The 25,725-nt window shown below is 41.6% G+C and overlaps 1 protein-coding gene across 1 annotated transcript in view; it reads left to right on the forward strand.

The window, feature by feature from the left end:
- Positions 1 to 25,725, forward strand: part of SLC30A8 (solute carrier family 30 member 8) — a 230,404-nt gene that overhangs the window by 84,241 nt on the left and 120,438 nt on the right. The gene's annotated exons all lie outside the window — the stretch shown is intronic.

The raw sequence follows: 25,725 nt of genomic DNA on the forward strand, positions 1-25,725 counted from the left end.
AATCTGATGATTGAGAGGATGAAAGTCTAAATATTTTGAGCAAAGGACTTGACATATTGGTTACTTTAGGTCCTAGGTCTTGTGTGTTTTAGTGAGAAGTGAGTTGCTTCTGCCATCTTCAATAAGATGTATTTCCATTACAGTCCCTTCATCCCGCCATTCAGTGTTTTCATTTGGGCCATAGACAGCTAAAATATTGGCCGATGAAGGAAAACAGATTTCCCAATGAATAGTTCTATGCCATGAATAAATGAGATTAGAGGGATGCCTAAACTAATTCCAGGTTATTATAGTCTTCATCTCTAGCCTAATTATCTTTAGTCTCACTCCTGGTTTATGGACAGAAATTTAAAGCCAGTACATTTTATCATCTGTATCATTTAGTCCCCTTTTGACTGAAGCATTGTAATATTCTCTTTAATTTTCATGAGAATGAATTTCACCTTTTATGACATTCAAGAACAATTATGGTGTCTTTATGAAAAATGATATCACCCTGATACCAGCAATAAAATAACAATGTCCTAATGCCAATAAATGTATTAACCATATCAGTCATCTTTCAGCTTTTCTGGCTTTGCTTCGGAAACCACAGAAAACCTCAAGGTTTTTAATTTGTGAGCTCTGCAGAAGCAGTCACAGCACCTTACATCTTCCTTTGGCTGAATGCTCAGGAAATGGACCATAATTAAGTGACGATCCTGGTAACAGGCAGGATTATTTGGATAATGCCTAAATCAGACTGAATTTTGCAGACTTTCATGTATGTGTGTATGTGAGGTGGGGCGGGAATTGGGAAACGTATCCTAGCTGGTCTGGACCCAAGGAAGCTGGTGCTGTTTTATTCCTTATGTTTAAAGTCCTGCTTTGGGAGTCATCCTCTGGGAAACAGCCTGCTGAGACTTGGAATAGGCTAAATAATACTAGATGGGGGGGCTATGAATTTAGTGCTTTTTTTTTTTTTTTTTTTTTTTTTTTTTTTTGAGGAGTTTCGCTCTTTTTGCCGAGGCTGGAGTGCAGTGGCGTGATCTTGGATCACCACAACCTCTGCCTCCCGAGTTCCAGCGATTCTCCTGCCTCACCCTCCCGAGTAGCTGGGATTACAGGCATGTGCCACCATGCCTGGCTAATTTTTGTATTTTTAGTAGAGACGGGGTTTCCCCATGTTGGACAGACTGGTCTCGAACTCCTGACCTCAGGTGATCCGACAGCCTTGGCCTCCCAAAGTGCTGGGATTACAGGAGTGAGCCGCCACGCCTGGCCTAATGTAGTACTATTAATCAGTCAGTTTACAGGGTTGCTTATGTGAATCAACCTTTATGGAGGGTTTATGCTTAGGATCATATCAGAAACCCTGCAGGATATCAAAGATATATAACACAAAGCTTTCTTTGAGTAGCTTGTATTTTTTAGATTGGGGAGAATAAGTTTCCAGATAGCATATAATTAGAGAAAAAGCAAAAATGTAGAGTGTTCACTCCCAGTTAACATGGAGCGTGGTTTTTGGGATTCTAGCATGCTAGACCTTATCTAGTTGTGATTTGAATTACAGAAACAAAAGACATTGGATCCAGACCCTCCAAACTGTTGACTTTCAGAGACAGGAAATCAGCATGGGCTTTGTTGGTCAGTAGAAGCTTCCGGCAGAAAGAGAACTTGAATGGGTTTATGAGGATGAGTGGGAAGTGCGTGAACAGAGAGACACCAGGGAAGTCATCCTACATCAGGCAGTCAGAATAATCACAAAAGTGAGAGAAGCCTGGCATGTATTTGGAAAAATGAGAGATCCTCCTGGTTGGGGAGATACCACACAGGTGATAAAGGTGATTGCTAAAGATAGGGTCAGATATCAGAATATCTTGACTATAAAACAGGGGTATTTTAACTTGATCCCGTAAGCTCTGACACTTTTCCCCCATAGAAAATGACAATACAGATAATATTGTGACATGTGCCCGTTAGCTACTCAGAGATTTGTGCAATTCTTCACATTTTCCATTTATAATTCTCTCCACCTGCCCTGCCCCAGCACCGCTCTGGGTTGAAAATGGCATATTGAAATCCAAGTAAATGAGATACCTCAAAAAACATTAGGTGGAATTCATAGTTACATTATGTGAAAAGGTAAGCTCTAAAATTTCACTTATGTTTTTTAGTTCTGCAATTATTTTATTCAATGAAGTACTGAGGAGGCAACTTTAAGCTACAGGCTGTAGGGTAAACTAAGATGGAGACACTGCCTTTGAGAAGCTTACATTCTTTGAAGGGAGATGACTCATCAACTAGTAGTTATTATATAGTTTTGGAAGAACTGTAATGATGGAAGCGTAGGATGTGATGTGAGCTTTGTGAGGGGACTCTCATTAGGACTGGCCTTGACAGCTGACAAGTCTATCCACAGGAGGTGACATTTAGATTGAGGACTGAGGAGGCAGTGGTCTTACCCAAGTGAAGAGCCTGGGGTAGAGTGTTCAGGCAGAGGGGTATCCGCGTACACAAAGGCCAAGAATTCATCATTGTTTTGGGGGCTGCTGTGGTAAGCAATAGAAAGTCAGTGTGGAAGGAAGACCAGGAAATCGGTAACATTGTTTATTCATTGGACAAATGACTGAGTACACATTGGAGGCTGTTTGTCCTTATTAGGTGATGTTATTCTTTGCAAAAGGGTGATGGAGAATCCAGTAGGGAGGCCTGGAAACCAAAGGGCAAATTTATCACCTTTTTAGACGCGCCCACTAGTCCCCAGAGGACGTGTCCCAGCAGGTGATTGTTGTTCAATCAGCCAACAACTGGGTTTGGAGGAGAAAGCCAAAGCATCCCCAGGGGGGTCGACTGCTTCCCTAAGGCATGTCAGCAGGTTGACAGAGCACGAGCGTTGCTTCTAGAGCTAATACTGAGCGTGGTTTTCAGAGAAAAGGTTTATCTTTGGGGTATAATTATTTGGCCCACTTAATAGACGTCTTGAAAAATAGGGCTTTCTCTTCCTTTTAGCAGAGCTTGAACAAAAGGAAACTTAAAATCAATTAGAGGGAAAGAGAAAACCTATTTCTGTCCTTTTGGAGACAAAAGCTATAACACAATTGGTTAAAATTCAAGGGGAATCAGATCCTCCTGGGCGGTGGGGGAAATACTGCTGCAGGACCGCGGAGCCCTGGCTTCAAACGCAGGCTCCTGCTGCCATCTTGTGGCGAGAAGGCACCCGCCGCCTCAGAACTAGCTGCACATTCCAAGCTGTTGTGCTTCTCATGGCTCCATCCGCAAGATGCTTTAAACAAATGCGAGCCAGAGAATCCAATAGGAGATTTAACACTGGCCTGCCAGGAATTAATTTCTCTACTGACAGCATTGCCTTCTCCATCCTCCTCCTTTTGGAAAAGGCAAAATTTCATCCTTTCAGCGGTCTAACTGGGAGCCAGCCCAGCTTTGGTGGAACCACGATTTGACCTTTTAAAGCATGTTGGAGGGTGATAGTATGGACCATTAGCCTTAGTCTTCTCCTAAAGGAAGGTTCTGGTTTTTCTAGTGGAGGAACCTTTTACAATCTGGAGGGAGGAAATGCTGAGATGCTCTATCACATCAGGGAAGAATATTGCCGTCTTTCTCCTCACCAGGCCTCCATTTCATCGTCACCCCGCCCCCCCCCCATATTTGAAAGGTTTTTTATGATCCAACAAATCCGTTTTTTTTTTTAATGCAATTAATTTATTGTTTGTTTGGTATTCATCAAAGAGACTACTGAGTGTCAATTTTGGTTTCTGGAAACTGAGAAATGACAAACACAGCCAGCCTGGGTGAATATCATTCCAGCCCAAAGCAAAGAAGTTGGATGTTTTGGCAGCTTGTGCAGTCTTATTGTGGATAAACAGGCAGTGTCTGTTAGGTTTGGAAATACTGAACAGAGGCTACGGGCTCCCACTCCCATATTTGAAGAGGCAACTTAGAGTTCCTGACCTAGATAGGCTGGCTCCAGGTGACTGCAGGGTAAAAGCCTGACATATACTCTGCTGGCAGCAGCAGTCCTTTCAAAGCATGGCCAGTGCAGAGCTGTGAGGCTAGTAAACATCCATGTGACAAGCCATCTGTTTGTTTAACATTTGGACACTCACACGAACCTGAACTTACCGACCTCTTCAGACCAGCCGATGGCTCCACGGATCTCTGGCATGGTCTGGTTCTTTATCCTTTTTCAAGGAGAGCCTGGGCAGACTGCTTTTTCCCCTTCTTTTTTCTTTCTTTTTTTAAAAGCTGACAGAAGAAAATAATCCATGGAATTAAAGCTGGCTTATGCTGGGCTGTCACCATCCCTGTGACAGATGATGGTATATGAGAAAGACTTAGGAATGAGCAGGCGGAAAAGAAACACATTTTCTCCAGTCATGAAGGGCGGGATCAGAGGGAGAGGCTGTGAAGGTTCCTCCCCAAATCCTGCTTGAGGCTGGGCACGTTGAGAGAGAAATACAGGAAGATGTGATTTTAGACCTAAGCCTGGCAGTTTACTGTTGGCTTTGGGGCGGATGCTGAAGCTAGCGGGACTGATGCTGCTCAGAATTAGAGGGGTGGACCCCTCCACCTCCACAGACAATTTGATAAGTCTTCCACTAATTCTCTAAATATCTTTCTCGCCATCAGGATCACTCCTGCGTCCTTCTTGTCCCCTTCTCTAATACCCAGATAATTCCAAACATGTTATTTGGGAAGGATACAAGTTAAGCCCTCAGTACAAATACAGCAGATAGAATACACCTGACACAGAGTAGGTGGTCAGGAATTATTTAACTTAGTAAATAAATTAAAGAACAGGTGCATGAATAAGTGATGAGACAAATAATTAACTAAATAAGTAAGGCAAGGAAACTAAGATTTATCGAACGCCTGTTCAGGCCTCTTTTGTTCAACCCAAGTTATCTCAATACAAATGGGGCTATTCTAAGAATCCCCTTAGAGACATGGAATCAGAAGAGAAGGCTCAGGAACTAAGAGGAAGCTGTGTCCTCTCAAGGTCTTTCTCTTTCTCTGTGTGTCTGCTTTGTCTGTCTCTTTCTATAGCTGTCTTTCTCAATTTCCAGTCTACACATTTCCTGCCTGTTCATAAATTATGCCTGCCTATGACTTTAGCTTGCCATTGCACTAAAGCAGCCATTAACTTCCTTTTACTTTTTCTTTGTTATTAACTATCTCAGCCTCTCCTTTTTTCTAAATTTATAATAAATTCCAAAGAGAAGAATTTGATTGGCTCAGCTTGCTGATTTGTTTATTTGATTTTGACCCAGGCCAACCTGTCATGGTAGCTGACTGGTCTGTGGATTGCCTGCTTTTGGCTCAGGTGACTACCCTGGTTTAGTCACTGTGGATGAGTGGGAGACGGGATCTCAGATCACAGGAATGGCAATTAGACAGGCTAAATAGCATTAGCGGGGACTACTGAGGGAGTTTTCCTTTGGAGGGTGTGTGGGTGGATGGGTAATGTAGTCATGTCTGGCAACCTTGGTAAAAAGTATTCTCTCATGTATTCTCTTGTATATAATCCTTACAATGGTATTGGGAGGGTGGCAGCTTTGTCTTTGTTTTGTAGATGAGGAAACCAGGGCTCAGCTATTTGAAGAAACATGCTTCAGACTACAAGGCCATTGAATGACAGGTCCTGGATTTGATTTAAAGCTCAAGCTCTATCCCTAATTCTTCCTCCAAACTAGAGGGAATGGAATATAAATATTATCTGCAAAAATGCTTTTGGGTCTGACCTGGTCCAGGAGGTTCAGAGGCTGAGAACTCCTCTGAGGATTATTATTTGAGTACAGTTTCAAGGTAACTGACATCAACTCCCAAGTCCAACATGTAAGGTGACCTTGGGAAGGACTACATATAGTCCTTTGCTGCCTTTACAGCTGACAAAGGTTAGGAAAGGAGAGTGGATCTTCTGGTCACAGATCTTTAGGGATCATTTGATCAGAGGCGTTTGAACCAGGGCAACTCCATCTTAAGTAGAAGCTGGTTAAAATGAGGCTGAAACCTACTGGGCTGGATTCCCAGATAGGCATTCTTAAGTCACAGGATGAGATAGGAGGTCAGCACAAGATACAGGTCATAAAGACCTTGCTGATAAAACAGCTTGCAGTAAAGAGGCCAGCCAAAACCAAGAGTGACCTCTGGTCATCCTCACTGCTACACTACCACCAGTGCCTTGACAGTTTATAAACGCCATGGCAACATCAGGAAGTTACCCTATAAGGTTTAAGAGAAAGCATGAATAATCTACCTGTTGTTCAGCATATCATCAAGAAATAACCATAAAAATGGGCAACCAGCAGCCCTTGGGGCTGCTCTGTCTGCGGAGTAGCCTTTCTTTTATTCCTTTACTTTCCTATATTTGCTTTCACTTTACATACTTGCTCTGAATTCTTTCTTACACAAGATCCAAGAACCCTCTCTTGAGGTCTGGATTGGGACCCCTTTCTGGTAACAATTTGACCTTAGTAGCATTCTGTGCCAAGGATGGTCATATGGCGTGTGTTCAGTGGGACCAACAAGGCTGGAAAGAATTGAATGTGTTCATCAGATTTAAGCTCAGGTGGTCAGTGACCCAATGATTGTTGGAACAAGAATCGATGAGGTGGCAGGTAGTATATGGTGGGGGAGGAAAGAGGCCTAGAATAATATCAAGATATGTTCTTTTCTTATACTCCCCTTGTATATCCCTCACATTTTATCTCAAGTGCTTTAATTGCCATAATTGTTCAAAAATGCGTCTTTATGTACCTTTCATGGTAAGCAATTTATGCTTCCCATCCTTTTGTTGAATTGCTTCATTTATCACTAGATCCTGCTGATTACAATCATTTTCAATGTCCGTAAAACAGCCTGACTTTATTTTTCCTAATTTGCTTTCTGTGTCTGGTTTAGTAGGATGGCTCAATATATTGTAGATATTTAAACAAAAATGCTGACTATTGTGTTCCTATAGCCTGCAGAAGTGCCTGGCATGAGTGCTCAACAAGTATTTGTTGAATGAATGAATACAATAAATCTTTGGCCTAAAAACATAACATTCATTGCCAAAAATAAGACTTTGTGTTATTTTAAGATCATTATCCTTGCAACATTCCCGACTGGATTAAAAAAAAAAGTCAATTCCATTTCTTTTTCAGGGTAAGCATGAGCACAGCAGGAAGAGAAATGTATCTTGATTTGCAATGTGCTCTCTTCACTGATGAGAGTTCAATTTTTACCAATGTTGGAATTACTGAAGTTTTAGAAAGGGAGCTTTCAGAAGCATATATCTCAATATGAAAGACTGAAGATTTCTAGTATCATACAGGGTAATTTTCTAGCATTTTAGAATGGATTAAATAAGATTAAAATGAGGGCTTTGTAAACTAGAAGTCACTAAGCAAATGTAAGGTATTAACAATATCAATGATAATGAAAACTTCAAGTAGGGAGATTTTGGGGGTATGTAGGACTTTGTGTCCTTCCAGTTAAAATATAGAGAGCTATAGTTTTATTCTGTCTACACTACATTGGCCTTTAACAGTGTTCTAGTTATCCTTGTGGTCACTACATAATGTCGCCCACATGCCAACCACTAGTAACTTATATAATTCCCCCAATAACCCTATGAGTTAGATGTATACATAGTTACAGAAACACATGAAGAGATTAGTTAACTTTACTAAGGTTGCAAATGGCATGTTCTGTTGCCTCTCCAATGCTAGGCAACCATCTAGGTGATGACACTATCTGAATACGCTCTGTAGTTAAGCCTTTAAAAGTCTCCTTTTTCAATCCAAGGAGGTCCCAGCTGCAATCATTGCAATTTAGAGGCTGCAAAGTTCCCCTCGTCACTTTCAGAGCTCTCAGGGATACATCAGTCATTTGGAAGCTTTGAGAATGTTTTTACGAACTGCCATCCTCTTTACCTACTGCCTGATATGTGTTCCCAGGTGGGCACTGTGCCCTTCTCCTTCTGAAAACACCAAATAAATCCTTTGAATCACTTCCTGAAATGATAGGTCTCTTTATCAGAATAAGCAAGAGCCCCCTGGCCCTATTAGAAAACGGCTTTTCCAAAAGTGCGAGCTGATATATAGCTGCTCAGGAGAATGGCCCACACTGATTAAGAAGAGCGAGTCCATTGTCACTCACAGAAGTGGCACTGAGTGGCAGTCCCCACAAGCTGCCTCTCTCACTCTGAAAAGCAATCTTCCTAATATATAGGGATGCCTCATCTGGGATCTATTTTCAGGTGTCTAAAGTGACCCAGGTATGTGTCTTTCTTTTTGGCACTGTATTTTTTTCATTCAGTATTTCTGTACTGAAAAAGAGTGAAAATGTCAGGACCTTGCACAGATTGTACTGACTCGACCCTTGGAAGGCAACAGCATGCTCTCTTCCACATCATTACTTTTTATTACACTCTCTGCCACATCTCTGCAAAGGAGGGAGACAGGAGGCACCATGCGTGACTTGTCCCCTGACTGAATGAGTCTGTGGCCTGGCCCTGCTTGATCACGTCTGGTGTGTTCATCATCCTCTCAAACACCTGAGCAGGTTCAGAGATGGATTTTCTCTCCATGGAGCAGCAGCCTTGGGGGTGGCTCACAGTCCTCTAAGAGCCGGATTGCAATTAATCATGCAAATGAGGGGGAGCAAGAGCTTGGATTAATGGAAACCCATTTCAGGGTTCTTCTTCACTACTGATTTCTTTCTTTTTTCTTCTTTTTCTTTCTTTCTTTTCTTTTTTTTTTTTTTTTTTTTTGGACACAGTTTCACTCTGCTGCCCAGACTGGAATGCAGTGGTGTGATCTCAGCTCACTGCAACCTCTGCCTCCTGAGTTCAAGTGATTCTTCTGCCTCAGCCTCTGGAATAGCTGGGATTACAGGCGAGCACCACCACACTCGGCTAATTTTTATGTTTTTGGTAGAGACAGTTTCACCATGTTGGCCAGGCTGGTCTCGAACTCCTCACCTCAGGTGATCCGCCCCCCTCGGCCTCCCAAAGTGCTGGAATTACAGGTGTGCACCACCACGCCTGGCTAATTTTTGTATTTTTAGTAGAGATGGGGTTTCACCATATTGGCCAGGCTGGTCTTGAACTCCTGATCTCAAGTGATCCACCGTCTCTGGCTTCTCAAAGTGCTGGGATTACAGACGTGAGCCCCACACCTGGCTGACTACTGATTTTTCACCAGAGGAATTAACGAGGAGCAAAACAGTGATTTGAGCTTTTATCTGCTTTCCAGCTCACTCCTTAAAAATGCAAATGAAGTCACAGGTCCCAGAGGGAAGTAGAAGAAACAGTGGAGAAGAGCAAAAGGGTTCAGGGGTCACTGAGAGATACAGGTTCTGGTCAACCCCTGCAGACGGGTTGTGGCATGCCCTTCAATGAGCCGCCTGATTCATTCCTCAGTCTCTCCTCTGTGAAATGGAGCTAAAGTTACTGATAAATTGGTTTCTAATAACCACTTGTGGTGGATGAAAGGTTCTGAGAAGAGATATAATATTCTGGTCAAATATGAGTCTCAAAGTTGTCAGAGTATAATCTAAAAAGATAATTTGATTTAAAAGTAGCGACAGAGAAAAAGTGGCCTAGGATTTCTGGAATGAAAACGGAGCCAAGAGAAAGGAACAGATTAGGAAGTTACTTGATTACGGTGGTTTTATTATTTTGTTAAGATTGTACTGACTTATTGGCCAATCATTCTCTAGGGAGTGTGTTTGAAATTTATGGGACCATTTGGGTTATTACAATGATGAGAAAGCTTTTGGTGGATTAGAACAGAGATGCTAGAAACCCTTTGATGTGTGAGATAGGATGTGTGCCCCTCTAAAACTCATGTTGAAATATGGTTCCCAGTGTTGGAGGTGGGGCCTCATGGGAGGTGCTTGGGTCAAGGGGCCAGATCCCTTATGAATGGCTTGGTGCCCACCCAATGATGATGAATGGATTCTTGCTGTGGTACTTCATGTGAGAGCTGGTTGTTTAACAGCCTGGCACCTCCTTACTCTGTCTTGCTCCCTCTGTTGCCATGTGATACACTGGCTCCCTTTCACTTTCGACCATGATTGTAAGCCTCCTAAGCATCACCAGAAGCACATACTGGCGCTATGCTTTGTGTGCAGCCTGCAGAGCCAAATATGCCTCATTTATTTATTTATTTATTTTTTATTTTTGGAGACGGAGTTTCACTCTTGTCACCCAGCTGGAGTGCAATGGTGCGATCTCGGCACTCTGCAACTTCTGCCTCCTGGGTTCAAGTGATTCTCCTGCCTCAGCCTCCCAAGTAGCTGGGATTACAGGTGTGAACCACCACACCCAACTGATTTTTGTATGATTAGTTTCACCATATTGGCCAGGCTGCTCTCGGACTCCTGACCTCAGCTGATCCACCTGCCTTGGGTTCTCAAAGTACTAGGATTATAGGCGTGAGCCACCGCACCTGGCCAAGCCTTTTTCTTTATAAATTACCCAGCCTCAGGTATTCCTTTATTCCTCAGCAATGCAAATGGACTAACACAATCTGCACCATTTATTAAATGGAAAAACATATTTACCATTATCTAGGCCTGGGAATGAACTATGTTTTATATCAGCACAATACATTTTTTTGGGTACAGTTTTAACATAGTACTCTGAATTTTCTAAGAACGCAACCACTGCATACATTGAGAGAACATCACCTTTTTTATCTTACTCAGAACATCATCAGGATTTGTTCATTTCAGAAAATTACATCACCAATAGCAACACCACTCCTGGTGTGTTAGTTGCTAATATTACAGAGTTGTGGGTCATCTGGATCGTAACCTTGGGATTCTGCATAGGGGCACGAGCTTATGCTTATTTCATTTAATCTCCCCGTGTTATCACCTCTAGCTCTTACTTTCTGAATTGCAAATGATTTTATTATAAATTACTTTTCTTTTTATTTCTCCTTCATATTATAGTTAAGCCATTTTTATTGATTCTTAAAAACATGAGGTTTTATTACCTCTAAATTTCATTTCAGGGTAATGTAAGTATATGAAGTCTCCATTCTTTTTCTTTCTTTTTTTTCTTTTTTTTGAGATGAAGTCTCATTCTGTCACCCAGGCTGGAGTGCAGTGGTGCAATCTCAGCTCACTGCAACCTCCGCCTCCCGGGTTCAACAGATTCTCCTGCCTCAGGCCTCAGCCTCCCAAGTAGCTGGAACTACAGGCACCCGCCACCACGCCCGGCTAATTTTTTGTATTTTTAGTAGAAATGAGGTTTCATCGTGTTAGCTAGGATGATCTTGATCTCCTGACCTCGTGATCTGCCCACCTCGGCCTCCCAGAGTGCTGGGATTACGGGTGTCAGCCACCGCGCCCGGCCGAAGTCTCCTTTCTTGGTGTTCAGTTGTGCTTAGTAGTGGCCTTCCTCATTTACTGAGATTTTTCTCCCTTCAGTGATCCTTATTCTCTTCCTGTAATCTGGCTTCCACCCATTCTCAGATCCATTTAGAGAATCATGTCTGCATGTACATGTATTTAAAGCCCACTGAAAGACTTGGGTTCAAGTTTTCTCCGTGTCTCTTGCAAACAGATGATGCAGACAGAAAACAGAGGCCATGTTGCTCAGATCCATCTCCTGGGATGGAACTGTATGGATAGAAGAACCATACCCTCGGATGTCTGAGCCCAGGCCCCAGCCCAGCTATCATAGGAACATCTATTACAGTAGTCTCTATTAGCCCCACTGAACAAATGGGGACAGTGAGGCTCTGACAAGCAAATCATGGTAGAACTGAGATTGAACCCTATTCTGTCTGAAGCCAAAGTTTGCTATATTCTCTCTACCACAACTCACACCCTCCCATATGAAGGCAATGCATGCATAGTGCTTCATACAGCAGTGACTTAATGATAAGAGCAGCTGAAACAATAACATATACCTGCAGGCCTGTATTTTTAGATTTTTGAAATGAACTTGAAAACTACCAGCATATTTGATCCTTCCTATAACTTAGAGAAGGCCAAACAAGTATCAACACTCACACTAGAGAGAGGAAAGAGGCATTTTAGAATTATGGAAGTGAGCACTCAGTGGTAGATTCACAGCTGGAACCCAAGCCTCTGAATTGACTCTAATCTATGCTCTTTCCATTACGTTGTGCTGATGATTCATTATAGATATGTGAGAATATTTCATGAGAAATAATAGCTAACAGGCACTGAACATACACTAAATGTGCTGTAAAATTCTTTTTTCTTTTTTCTTTTTTTTTTTTTTTGAGACAGGGCCTCACTCTGTCTCCTAGGCTGGAGTGCACTTGTGCAAATATGGCTCACTGCAGCCCTGACCTCCTGGACTCAAGCAATCCTCCCACCTCAGCCTCCTGAGTAACTGGGACGACAGGTACGTGGTACCGCACCTGGCTAGTTTAAAAAATTTTTGTAGAAACAGGGTCTTACCATGTTGCCTGGGGTGGTTTTGGGACTGCTGGGCTCAAGCAATCCCCCTGTCTCAGCTTCTCAAAGTGCTGGGATTACAGGCATGAGCCACTGTGCCCAGCCTAAATTCTTTGCATTTACCATGTGATTTAACCCTGTGAGGTTGGAACATCATCTTGTAGGTGAGGTAACAGATAAGAGCAAATGGTATGTGGTTCTTAATGGTATTCAGTTTGTCACCATCAATGTGCGAACAGACAGAATACTGAAATCCCTGCCTTTTTGCACTAATTAGCACTGAACAAGTTTCTAGCTGTGACTGGTTAGAAGCCCACCCCTCACCCACCTCCCTTACATGGTGAGATTAGAATCATGATGGGGAAGGGTTGAAATTGTCAGAGGTATATAGAATATCATTTTGATGTGAGGTATTCAAGAAAAATGATAAAGGGTTGCAGAGGATAAGGAAAATAAAGTTTTTCCCAGAGCTAACTAGAGTCAGAAAAATCTGTTTTCAATAGTTTGACAAAAACCACGTGCTACCAAAGTCTCAGGTGGATTCCACAGAGCATTTGATTCGGGGCCCTAAAAGTCATGTGACATCTTTAAACTTAACTCTCTGATTCTCTGAAAACATATATATATATTTTGATAGAGGAGAGAAAATGGTTTCTAGTGTAAAAAGGGCAGACCTTCGTCTCCAGCTAAAAGACCTTGCAACTCAGTAGCTGAGAGACTCCACTCGCTATTTAACCTCACTGGACCTTAATTTGGCCATTTGTGAAATGGGATGGATAAAATTGAACTACCAAAGTATTTTGATGATAATGAGCTTCAATCAGAGCTTGGAAATGCGGGGTTACCAGTCCCTCTCCAGGGAGCAGAGCTCAGAAAGGCTAACGTAGGGGCTCAGCGCTGATAATTTTCAGATAGAGCTGGTGGGTGATCATTTCCTTCTACTTGGTCTGTTTTCTAATTGGAAAAAGATGACAGAGAATAGAAAAGCTGTGGCGTGAGCCCAAAGGTTCTGCAACATGGATAGAAATCTGCTTGGTTATATGCTTGTGGAGTGCTCGGTTTCAACTCCCAGTGCCCTTACTTTTAAATTACAGCTACTGAAGCAAATCTTAAATTGGCTCCCCCAGAGACAGCAGCAGTTGCTGGGCTGCATATCATGACTTCACATATCAACAACAGCAATCCCAGGACCAGCGGGGACCCTTCTCCAGCTCCTTGGAGAATGTCATTTTGATTTAGATTCCAAATGTCACTTAAAGTCTACATTTCTTGTTGATATTTCTTCAATGAGTATTTCTTTTTCTATATTTTGTGTGTTCTTACCCTAATGTGATCATCATTGTATTTCCAGTTCAGTAGAACTTGTGGTCATTTGAACATCCCACATGAAGTAATGAAATAATGGAAACAATTTAGATGACCACTAATATAATGAATGTTTATATACAGAATGTATACATGTATGTCCTTCAGTAACAGTTATGGCCCCAAGTGTAATGCCTGGATAATAAAATGAGTCAGTGCAGTAGCTCTATCATTCTTAGCTGGAGTCAAGAAAAAGACCAAAATTAAGACAGAAACAAATGAAGAGGGATCTGCAGACTTGGCTAATCCAGATGCTTTTCTTGGTGGTCTGACTACTTCTAACTTTTGCAATAATTCCATGCCCATAAATGGTGGTCATCTGGAAAGCAAGCAACAAATGTTTTAAGAAATGAATTCTCTTGTGTGTGAAACATCCTCTGTCTGTGCAGTCCATTTGTCCTTATAACAGAGAAGTGTCTCTAGGTAGCTTGTTTCTGTTGGCTTCACTCCTCCAGTGAAGACGGTCAGTGATTTGACCCCGTGCTACCAAAGCGTGCCTACATATTACAGTGTAACATCTGACCAAGGGCAATATGATTAATAATGTCCAGAGCAACCCTTCAAATTCACAGCATTTCTAGACTCACAGTTCTCCTCATGTCCTCCTGTGATCAACCATCTACTGTTGTCCAACATGACGTAATCAGTGGGGACTCTCCTGCTGCTTCCATTCCCCTACTCACTTTCCATCACCACAGCAGTAGCTTTAGGAAGGAAAGGCTTCTGGCCAAAGTCAGGGCTCTGCGCTGTGGGGACCTTTATCACTCCTCGTCCCTGTTGTAAGGCATGGGTCTGTGTTTACCCTCCCTAAGCAGCCACCATCCTGATCCCAAAAGGCTAGGTAGGTCCCAGGATTAGTACAAGCATGGCTTTCTCTTTTTCTTTCTTTCTTTTTGCTAAAATTGAGCTCAGTAGGCTAAGGACTACAGTCCCAGGATGAGGTCTAGTTGAGAAGAGGGACCAGAGAAGTCTAACTAAAGCTTGGTCAAGGAGGGTTTCCGTGTCCATGCAAATTCTCACATATTTTTTGCGTTTAGGTTTTGGGGAAAGAGGAGCAACAGACCACTTATAAACCCTTTGGGGAAAATAAAATTTTATGATTTCTTGGTCTTTTTCAGATACTCTTCTCCATGGTGGATGCAGTTTTCACTGCTTGGAGAAATGGGTGGCCACTCTTAGATGTTTCCAAATGTAGGGAGGGGACTAGAATTCTGGTCACAAGAAGCAGATTAGAGTTTCACTAATAATACTGATACCATTCTGTGTGATTTCAGACACAAGTCATATTAACTTTTGAGCCGCAGAATCTCACCTATATAATGAGGATAGCACTTGCCTTAGTCTACTAGGGCTGCTATAACAAAATAGCATAAACCATGCAGCTTATCAGCAACAGAAATTTAACTGTCACAGTTCCAGAGGCTAAGAACTCTAAGATCAAGGAGCCAGCAAATTTGATGTCGAATGAGGGCCTGTTTCTATTTCAGAGATGGCATCTTCTCTCTGTGTCCTCACAGAGTGGAAAGGACAAACAAGCTCCCTGAGACCATTCATTACTTATTTTAAAATATATAATTGACAAATAAAGATTATACATGTTCGAGGTGTACAGTGTGATGATTTGGTATACATACATATTGTATAATGCTCACCACAATTGAACTAACATATCTATTACCTATAAGATGAATAAATTCTTGAAACCTATACTGTACATTAGGTCCCAAGAATTTATTCATCTTATAATTAAAATGTATACCCTTTGATCAACATTTCCTCCAGCCCCTACCCTCTGGAAACCACCATATTACTCTCAGGTTCTATGAGTTCAACTTTTTTTAGATTCCACGTATAAGTGAAATAACATACAGTATTTGTCTTCCTGTGTCTGGCTTATTTCACAGAGCGTAATGTCCTCCAGGTTTATCCATGGTGCCAAAAATGGTAGGATTTTCTTTATTTTTAATGGCTGAATGATACTCTATTTTATGTATAGGCATATATACAGCACACCATATTTTTAAAAAAGACCATTCATCTGTTGATAGACAGTTGGTTTGATTTCACATTTTGGCTATTGTGAATAATGCTGTAATAAACATGAGAGTACTGATATCTCTTTGAAGTGCTGATTTCATTTCCTTTGAATATATACCGAGAAGTGGAATTGCTGGATCGTTTGATAATGCTATTTTTAATTTTTTTGAGGAAATTCCATACTGTTTTTCATAATGGCTATGCCAGTCTATGCTCCACCAACAGTCTGCAAGGGTTTTCTTTTCTCCACACCTTCCATAACACTTGCTATCTCATGTATTTTTGATACCAGCCACCCTAACAGGTGTGAGAAGATACCTCATTGTGGTTTTGATTTATATTTCTCATGATTAGTGATGTTGAGCACCTTTTCATATGTATGTTGGCCATTCATATGTCTTCTTTGAAAAAATATCTATTCATGTCCTTTGTCCATTTTTAATTGGGTTAGTCTTTTCCCTTTGAGTTTCATGAATTCCTTACATATTTTGCATTTTAACCCCTTATCATATATATGCAAATATTTTCTCCCATTCTGTGGATTGTCTTATTTTGTGGATTGTTTTCTTTGCTACGCAAAAACTTTCTGGATTAATGTAGTCCCACTTGTTTGTTTTTGCTTTTACTGCCTGTGCTTTTGGTGTCATAGCCAAAAAAATCATTGCCAAGGCCAGTGTCAGCTTATCTCATTCATGAGGGCTCCACCCTCATGACCTAATTGCCTTCCCCAAAACTTCACCTCCTAATACCATAACCTTGGATGCTCACATTTCAGCATATTAATTTTTGGGAGCATGGGACACAAACATTCAGACCATAATAACAGTGAGCAAAGTATGGTCAGTGAGCCAGATCCAGACTGCCGCCTGGTTTTGCATGGCCTGTGAACTAAGAACGCTTTTTAAAATGGCTTAAATGGCTGAAAAAAGAGTTAGAAGATTTTGTGGCACACAAAAGTGACATGAAATTAAATTTTGGTGTCCACACACAACTTTTTTGTTGGAATCCAGACACACCCACTCACCCATTCTTTTGCATATTGTCTGTGGCTGATTTCACGCTACAAAGCTGGAGTTGAGAGGTTAAAACAAAGACTGAAAGGAACACAAGCCTAAAATACTTATTATTTAACTCTTTCTTAAAAAATGTTCTGATCCCTTCACCATCCCTTTTTTAACTAATTTAAAAAAATTGCAAGGATAAAAGTTCAAAAAGTCTGTGACAGAAATTTTCATGATGCAGAACATTACAATGTTGGGGAACTACTGTTATTGTTATTTTTCTATTGAAGTCACGTTTATGGGAGCCTTAATATCCAACAGCAGGGCTAACTTATTCCTAAACAGTTTGAATTTGCAGACATTTCATTGACCGGATGGATGCACTGTTAGTTGAAAGATGAAAGAGAAAAGGACTGCTGTTATTAATATGACTTCAGGGAAAGTTGTTTCTTTCTTTTCATCAAAAATATAGCCAAGTCCTAGCCTGGGGAATGCATTTGTAACAGTGTGTATATAGGCAGGAAACTACAAATAATAAGCCACGTTGATTTAGAAAAGCATAAGAAAACATCTGCTCTTTGGCTGATATTTGTCCAAATGTAAAATCCTGGCTTAAAATGCATTGAAAACCAAGTCACTGAATAAATATTCATATAATATCTACTATGTATAGAGTAATGAGCTGTGGAAAGAACTATGCAACTGGCAGGTCTTATCTTAGGCAACCTTCCTTTCCTTGGGCCACATCTTGACCTTCCTGTATCCCTACTCATGAATAATATGCAGACCTGCACTTCCAGGCAAAAGCCCAATTCTGGACCTGACCTTTCTTGGTTTCTACTCCATCATGTTGGTTTAGTTGGACGATAGATCATAGTGGTGGATAAATCTCAAAAGTTGGGTTGAATTCATTTGTAAAGTTACTTGAGTGGCAGTATAAAATGCTTGCACTTAATTCCAAAGACAATGAGCTGTTTTAAAGTTTTATAGCTGGGGGTGGACATGAAGATTGGGGTGTGTTTTGGGATGATTAGTTTGGTAGCTGTGAGTAGGATGGATTAGAGTGGGTGAAGACAGAGATCAATGGGGTCGTTTTCCCAGTAGGCTCAGGGAAAAGTAATGAGGTTCTGAGCCAGTGTGGAGGCAGAGAGGGTGAGAAGGAGGGAACAGATATAAGAATTAGAACAGAAGCAATTGACTGTATGTGGGAGTTGAAGAAGAAGAATAGTTTTGAGCTCAAGATGCCATTAATGGAAGCAGGGAAGTTAAGGGGAGGAGCTGGTTTGGGATGGAGATAATGAGTTTGGAGTGAAAGCATCAGCAGGACATGCAGGCTGAGCAGTGAAAACAGAGAACGGAAATGCATTTTTTTTCTTTTTTATAGAGCTCAGGAGATAGAGGTAGAATATGGGAGAGGAGAAGCAGTTCTACTCTGACACAGAATAGGGGTCTGCACAGAGTTCAGATGCCAAAAGCAAGAAAGGAAGAAAGAGGGTGGGAGCATCTACATAGCCAGAGAAAGATTTCAGAGTTTCATCTTTAAGAACTTCGATGAGCAAGGGGAAGAACAAGAGAATGGTATTGGTGCTGGTCAGAATGAGAAATAAAGGAGGAGAGGATGGCCTGAGAGTGGCAGTAAAAACCTCACTGCCAAACAAGATAGCTCAGCAGCAAAGGGAGGTGCATAGCCAAAATACAGATGCAGGAAAAAAAGCCAGTTTGTAGTAAATATTGCAATAACAATTTTATTACCTGCTAGCTTATCAGTGTTTCAGAGAGAAGTAAATAATGTTCTCCCAATGTGTTCTATAAAGCTTCTTCCTTCCATTTCCCCACTCCAGAGACAATTTGGCTTTTCCTAAATCTGATTAGACTTAAATCCCCCGTTGATTCAGTTATGTCTTTGTTTTATCACGTATGTTTTCTAGCTGCCAAAAACTGGGCAAGGAAATTTTCTAAAGGAAAATATTCTCTTTCCTCATGAAACTACCAGGTGGTTTATAGCAGGTTTCATTTTCCCCAGGTAACTTTGCCTCTCATCACTTTGTTTATTTATTTATTTTAATTTTTTTTTTTTTTAGTTCAAAATCTATTTTGGAAATAAAAATATTTCAGTGATTTCTTTGGACATATTTCTCTCTCCATGCTTGTCTTCTTTTTTTTTTCTTTCCCTATTTTTGAGGAATAATTGGGGTTTCTGAGTCTGTAAAGAATTAGAAGACTTCTTTAGTATTGCTACTTACCATAGTTTTATTCAGCAAGCCTGCTCATTTGCTTGTACAGAAAACTAGTGTTGTTTTGTTCTTAATAGATGGAACAGTAGAAATTGATGAGCTTCCTGGCTAATACATCAGATCATGTTTTCCATAATTGAAGTCCTTTTTCAGTGATTTTCTCTATGACTCTAGTTTGGGTTTTCAGTGATAAAATTCCAAACAGCAAAACCTAAAATCATCTACCTATCTATCACCCATTTGCATGCATGTGGTGTATTAGTATGCACACACACACACACAGTGTATGTGCACGTACATGCATGCATACACCACTGGAAAAATATATGCAAACCCAGCCAGATAAGCTTTCTCATAGCATTCCTATAACTGATACATAGTGCCTTAGAGAAAATTCACATGCTAAGGTTTTTGCTTATCTTTACCTTGAAAATGAGTCCATGCGAAATAAAGATCATCTCAGAAGAAGCAATCGAGAAGTTCATAAACTATATCCTAGGCTGTTGCCATTTAATCATGGAAATAGTATTTTTTCCATCTTTAAATAATACTAAAATATTAAAAATGCTGTTTGGACAATGACCTTCTTCTAGTGTGTAATGTCCAGCACAATCCTTTACTACTTACAAACCAAATCTGGGCTGCTCAAGCTGTGGGCTGCACTGGGGCATGAAGAGGCTTGGCAGAGACCCGAGTGTGTGTTAAGCTATCAGCTTTGTCTGTGATCTGGAAAACAGTATCAGCAAATGGCATTTTACTTATAGAGTCCCTGAGAGTCATCTTAGCAGGGTTGAGCAGGAAATCATGTGAGATAGCCAAGTAAGAGGGACAAGAAGAGACCCAAATGAGGGACAAAGTCTGCAAGTGGACCAGGAAGAACAGTTGAATATCACAGACAGGAACAGGGCAGGTTACTCTGGCAGGGTGTTATGTTATTGAGAACAGGACCAACCTCTTTTCTGGCCTCGCCCCCATCTCCCTTCATGTTTTTCCCCACACGTTTGAAACCATTGAGATGTGCCCTAGAAATTGCAGTTACAAAGCAGGGGATAGACTTGGAAGAAGTGGACCTTCCACACAGGATCCAGGGAGGTAGGTGTTGAGACTAAGCCACTGGGTCTGGTTTAATAAGCTTAGGGACAGATGCAGTCTTGGTCCGATGCAGGGTGTGGAGTTAGCAGATGGTGTCAAGAATGGCATGCATGTTAGGTTGTTCTAGTATTGCTATAAAGAGATATTTGAGACTGGGTAATTTGTGAAGAAGAGAAGTTTAATTGGCTCATGGTTCTTCAGGCTGTCCATGCATGGCAAAAGCATCTGCCCAGCTTCTGGGGAGGCCTCAAGGAACTTTTACTCATGGTGGAAGGTGAAGCAGCAGCAGGCACATGACATGGTAAAAGTGGAGCAAGAGAGCGAGCAGGGAAGGTGTTTTTTAAACACTCAGATCTCATGTGAACTCACTCGTCACCAAGGGGAGGGTGCTAAGCCATTCATGACAGATGCACCCCTGATCCAGACACCTGCCATCAGGCCCCACCTTGAATATTGAGGATGACAGTTCAATGTGAGATTTGTAGGGGACATATATCCAAACCACATTATGTGGGAAGGGAAGAGTCTGCGTTCAGAGTGGCACACAAGTGTGGCCATAGGGCTGGGGTCAGAACTAGGAAACCATAGAGGGAGGTGAAGCAGCATGCCTGTGGCCTACAGAGTCTGGTTAGACCCCAGGAGTGGCCGGATAATTCTGTCTTCCTCTCTCTTACTGCAGGGCTGAGTCTCTTTGATGGCTGTGACCTCATTTAGGGCTTTACCCATAGTTTTGGTCCACAGTGGTCTTGTGAGAGGGAGTTTAAAGCCCCTTTGGCAGAAATCATTTTTCCTGGTTGGAATCCTCACTTAAAACAGATCCCCTCCATTTGTATGGTGCGGGACCTTTCGTATGTAACACCATGAGAGGGCTTCAGGCAACAGCTGCTGATGACACAATGCTTAATGACTTCCAGTCCAACAATGCGAGTTCATGGGAAGTATTTAGAGACCACACAAGCCAGAATGTAATCAGTGACTAGGGCTTCCCATCAACAGACAAATCCATAAATATTTATTCTTGGCAGAATTGCTTTGGATGGCTGCTCACCTTCTTTCCAAAATGCTTCCTTTTCTCAGCTTGTTTAATTACATTAGGAAGAAAGTCTCTCTCTCTTTTTTTTCTTTAGCGGCTGCTAAATCTCTCTTTCATTGGGGAAATTATGGTCCAGGCAGAGCAGGATTTTGTGTGGATCAGCCAGAGGGCTCCCCTCTGGTTTCCACTTATGTAGGGATGTGAAAACACCACAGGAATAAATCAGAAATGTCCTAAGTGCCTGTTTTGTTCAGGACTCCACATGTGACTTTTTATAAAGCAAGCAAAATATAAATCAGGCCATTTTTTTTCCCCAAAGCAGACAACAATTTCAAATGCAAAGCAAAAGGCATCTTTGATAGCACTGACCATTCTTTGATGCAACATACACATGCAAATTGGAAAATATATTGGACATATTATAACCTAGGTTTTTATTCCACTTCCTCCTATGTCTTTTTCCCTGGCAGCTGTCAATATAGAATCAGGGAAAGTGGGACAGAAAATTCTACCTTGAGAAGGAAAAGCACATAATATAGAGAAAGTTCTGGTTTAAAAGGAAGAGGTAGAAAAATCTTAACTCTTTTGCTTTCTCAGTTGACTGTCAAAAGGAAAACGGAATGAGAGTAAGGGAAAACAGGAGTTGAGACACATTTGACATGTGATTTTTCTCTTCTAGGTAGAAAGTCTAATAGCTCCAGAGAGGTATTAGATGAAGTGAGGGAAAACCTAAAAGAAGAGGCTATTTTATATTACTTTTCTATTAAGAGATCTGAGAAAAGACCACCTTCATGATGGCTCCTCTCACTCTCACACCAACCTGTGATGGCTACCTTAGAATAAAATCCTTTTTTTTTTTTTTTTTGAGAGTGAATTTCGCTCTTGTTGCCCAGGCTGGAGTTCAATGGCATGATCTCCGCTCATTGCAACCTCCCAGGTTCAAGTGATTCTCCAGCCTCAGCCTCCCGAGTAGCTGGTTTACAGGTGCCCGCCACCACGCCTGGCTAATTTTTGTATTTTTAGTAGAGACAGGGATTCACCATGTTGGCCAGGCTGGTCTTGAACTCCTGATCTCAGGTGATCCACCCGCCTCAGCCTCCTAAAGTGCTAGGATTACAGTCATGAGCCACAGCACCTGGCCTAAAATCCTTGATATAGAGTATTTATTAAACAAGACTCCATCTCTATAAGGGTGAAAGGTATTGAGACATTCTCACATGTTCTTCAGGGACATGTGAGAAGTAGCTGATGGTGCTTGTTGGTTAACAGGAGGATGTCTCAGGGATGTGAAGTGATGGTATAGCTGATGATAATTGGGCATACAATTCTGCCTAGGGATCAACAAGATATTACAGTGAGATCTCAGAGTATACACAACACCAGCAATTGCTGAAGAGGGGCAAGTTCAATAGGAGTGATCACAGGTTACTGATCAAAGTAAGAGAACCTGTCACAGACTTTATCATTTGATGCCAGGAGGATGACTCACCACTGGACAGCCAGAGAGCATTATCTCAGTGATCAGGGGAGCCAGAGGAAAACACAAGGACCTGTGTGTGGGAAAATGAGACTTTCTCTGCACCAGGAGGCTATGTAAGCCCTCCTTCCCCAGCCCCTCCTCACCCAGCCCCATCTGGGAGAGGAAGAAGAGGAGGGGAGAGAAATATGTGAGGGCAGGAAATTTATCTGAGCGGTAGTGGATCATTGAAATGGCACTGTTTAATTTATTGAGTTGGACTAAGTTTAACAGATAAAATTGATTGAAGTGTTCCCTCTACTATCCAATAAAGTAAGGCCTTGTGAGGAAGATCAGATTCACTCTGGGAAATAAACTCAGTGTCTTTACACATTCAAATGTGTGTTTAACTTTGACCTCACTGTGTTAATCATGTTTTACGTTTTGCTTTTATATTTTATTACATAAATTTTAAATACTTTAGTATGTCTCCCAGAAAGTTATCTGGGTCAGAAAGATTGCAACAGAAAACTGGAGACCATAAACTATGGAAAAGTGAGAAAGATGACCTGAACATTAAACCTGGAAACGAAATTTAAAGCCTTATAAATATACAAGTATATAACTTTTCTCTATGCTTAGTGAGATTGGGTGTCTAACATTTGTGAGTTGTTTTGCTGATAGAAAAATTGGTGAAATGAATTTAAAAATTACATAATAAATTCCTTATTTAGAACATAAGGAAGGATATTATTTATATTAATAGAAAACTTTTTTTCCTTATTTATCAAAGAAACGAATGAATACAAAATTGTAGCCGGCTGGTGTCCCTGCATATCTTAGTAAATCCCTGGTCTAAGAGTCAGCGCTTTCCCTAGGCAGCAGCAGTAGGAGCATGTAGCCACAGCAGTCAAATTGCTTTACACAGTCCCCATGGGGAGACTTTACACAGTCTCCATGGGAGCAGCCATTTTGTTTCTCATGTCCCACTATCTTGGTCATAGGATAACTTGAATTGGACAAATGATGCAAGCTTGGGGCAATTGGTTGCTTCTCCAGGAATTCTCAATCCAAGAGGAAAAAGAGAGAGCTCAGTCTTGTCTGCATAGTTAATACAAGCCTTGAAAAGTAAGTTACATGCAGGATCAGACAGAGTTTTCAGAAGATATCCTGTGGAAGTTGGTGCCTTCCATTATATGACTAGGGCTGGTGGAACCTGGGCTGGCTGCCCCTTAGCAAAATGAGAAAACTGGGAAATTTACCATGGATGGATCCCATGGCCCCATTCTGTATTACTCCTTCCTTCAACACTTCAGTTGGCCTCTCATGTGTTGGTGGAACACAGGAAGGTTTTATCTTGGCGATGAGGAGACCATCATCTTTCTATCACTTGCTGACCCATGGGATGTCAAACTGTCAACTTCCAATGGGGAAAAACAACAATGTGAAGAAAGGGACCCCAGTTAAACCAAGACTGGGCAGTGAGTGCAAGTAGGCAAGCCCCTTCTTTCCACTGTCCTGTTGCTTTAATGGTCCTGGGCAGCAAGCAAGCTGGCTCAAGCTCTGTTGTTTTGTGTTCAGTCCACGGAGGCTCTCACTCTACCCATTGCTAGTATATCTGCTGTCCTTTCTTCTTAGTAACTTGTTTAGAGATTTTAAATTACAAAGAAGTGGTGGGAATAGCTTCTTTCTTGAAGTAAGGGTCCTGGTGATCTAGCTGCTGCCTGGCTCTGTTACAGGCATCTGTTGTTTATACCACCCAACCTCTTCTAGAAATAGAAGAGTGATTTTTTTTTTTTGAGACGGAGTCTCCCTCTGTCGCCCAGGCTAGAGTGCAGTGGCACTATCTTGGCTCACTGCAAGCTCCGCCTCCTGGGATCATGCCATTCTCCTGCCTCAGCCTCCCCAGCAGCTGGGGCTACAGGTACCCGCCACCACACCCAGCTAATTTTTTGTGTTTTTAGTAGAGATGGGGTTTCTCCGTGTTAGCCAAGATGGTCTCGATCTCCTGACCTCGTGATCCACCTGCCTCGGCCTCCCAAAGTGCTGGGATTACATGAGAGAAGAGTGATTTTTTTTCTCCTGGGGAATCACCCTGACCTCACACTCACTTTACCTCTTTCAGGTGGAGTTGACTCCCACTGGCTTTGGTGAGACTGTGACACAGATTGGGTGAATCAGAACATTACAGTCTCCTGGATGTTGTGATTGGTTGAAGACTGGTCACATGACTCAATCAGTGTTAGTGAGATCCAATCATCTCATAGTGCTAGGACTGCTGGAACAAATGTGTACTTTTTTTTTTTTCCTTCTCTGGGACTTTTGGCAATAAGGGATAGGTTGGCCTGGACTTCTAGGGATCATCTCCTGAAGCCTGAAAGTGAGTCAATAATTTGGAAAAACAAAACTGAGAAGTGAAGAGTAACTCAGCCTTGATAATATGTTCTGAGCTCTTGCATCCTGTTATGCCTGGAAGCCCTGTGTATTAGTCTATTCTCACACTGCTAATAAAGACATATCTGAGACTGGGTAATTTATAAAGGAAAGAGGTTTAATTGACTCACAGTTCAGTGTGGCTGGGGAGGTCTCAAGGAAACTTACAATCATGGTGGAAGGGGAAGCAAATACATCCTCCTTCACATCGCAGCAACAAGGAGAAGTGCTGAGTAAAGGGGGAAAGCCCCTTATAAAATCATCAGATTTCATGAGAACGCTCACTATCACAGGAACAGCATAAAGCTAACCAGCCCCATGATTCAATTACCTCCCACCATGCCCCACTCACCACACATGGGGATTATGAGAACAGCAATTCAAGGTGAGATTTGGGTGGGGACACAGATCCAAACCGTAACATTGACTCCACTGGATTTTAGTCATATAAATGGATAGATGTCTTGCATGCTTGAGCCACTTGGAGAGATGTTTTTTTGTTGTTTTTTGTTTTTTGTTTTTTGTTTTTGTCTCTTTGAAAGATTTCTTACTGTCATATCACCATTATTCTGTGATTTTGGTTCAATCACTGTGGCCAGGAGAATGTGATGCTTTAAGCGACCAAGTCAGATTTTGTGACTTCTATGG

This window comes from Chlorocebus sabaeus, chromosome 8 (assembly GCF_047675955.1).
Source record: "Chlorocebus sabaeus isolate Y175 chromosome 8, mChlSab1.0.hap1, whole genome shotgun sequence".
NCBI classification, from domain to species: domain Eukaryota; kingdom Metazoa; phylum Chordata; class Mammalia; order Primates; family Cercopithecidae; genus Chlorocebus; species Chlorocebus sabaeus.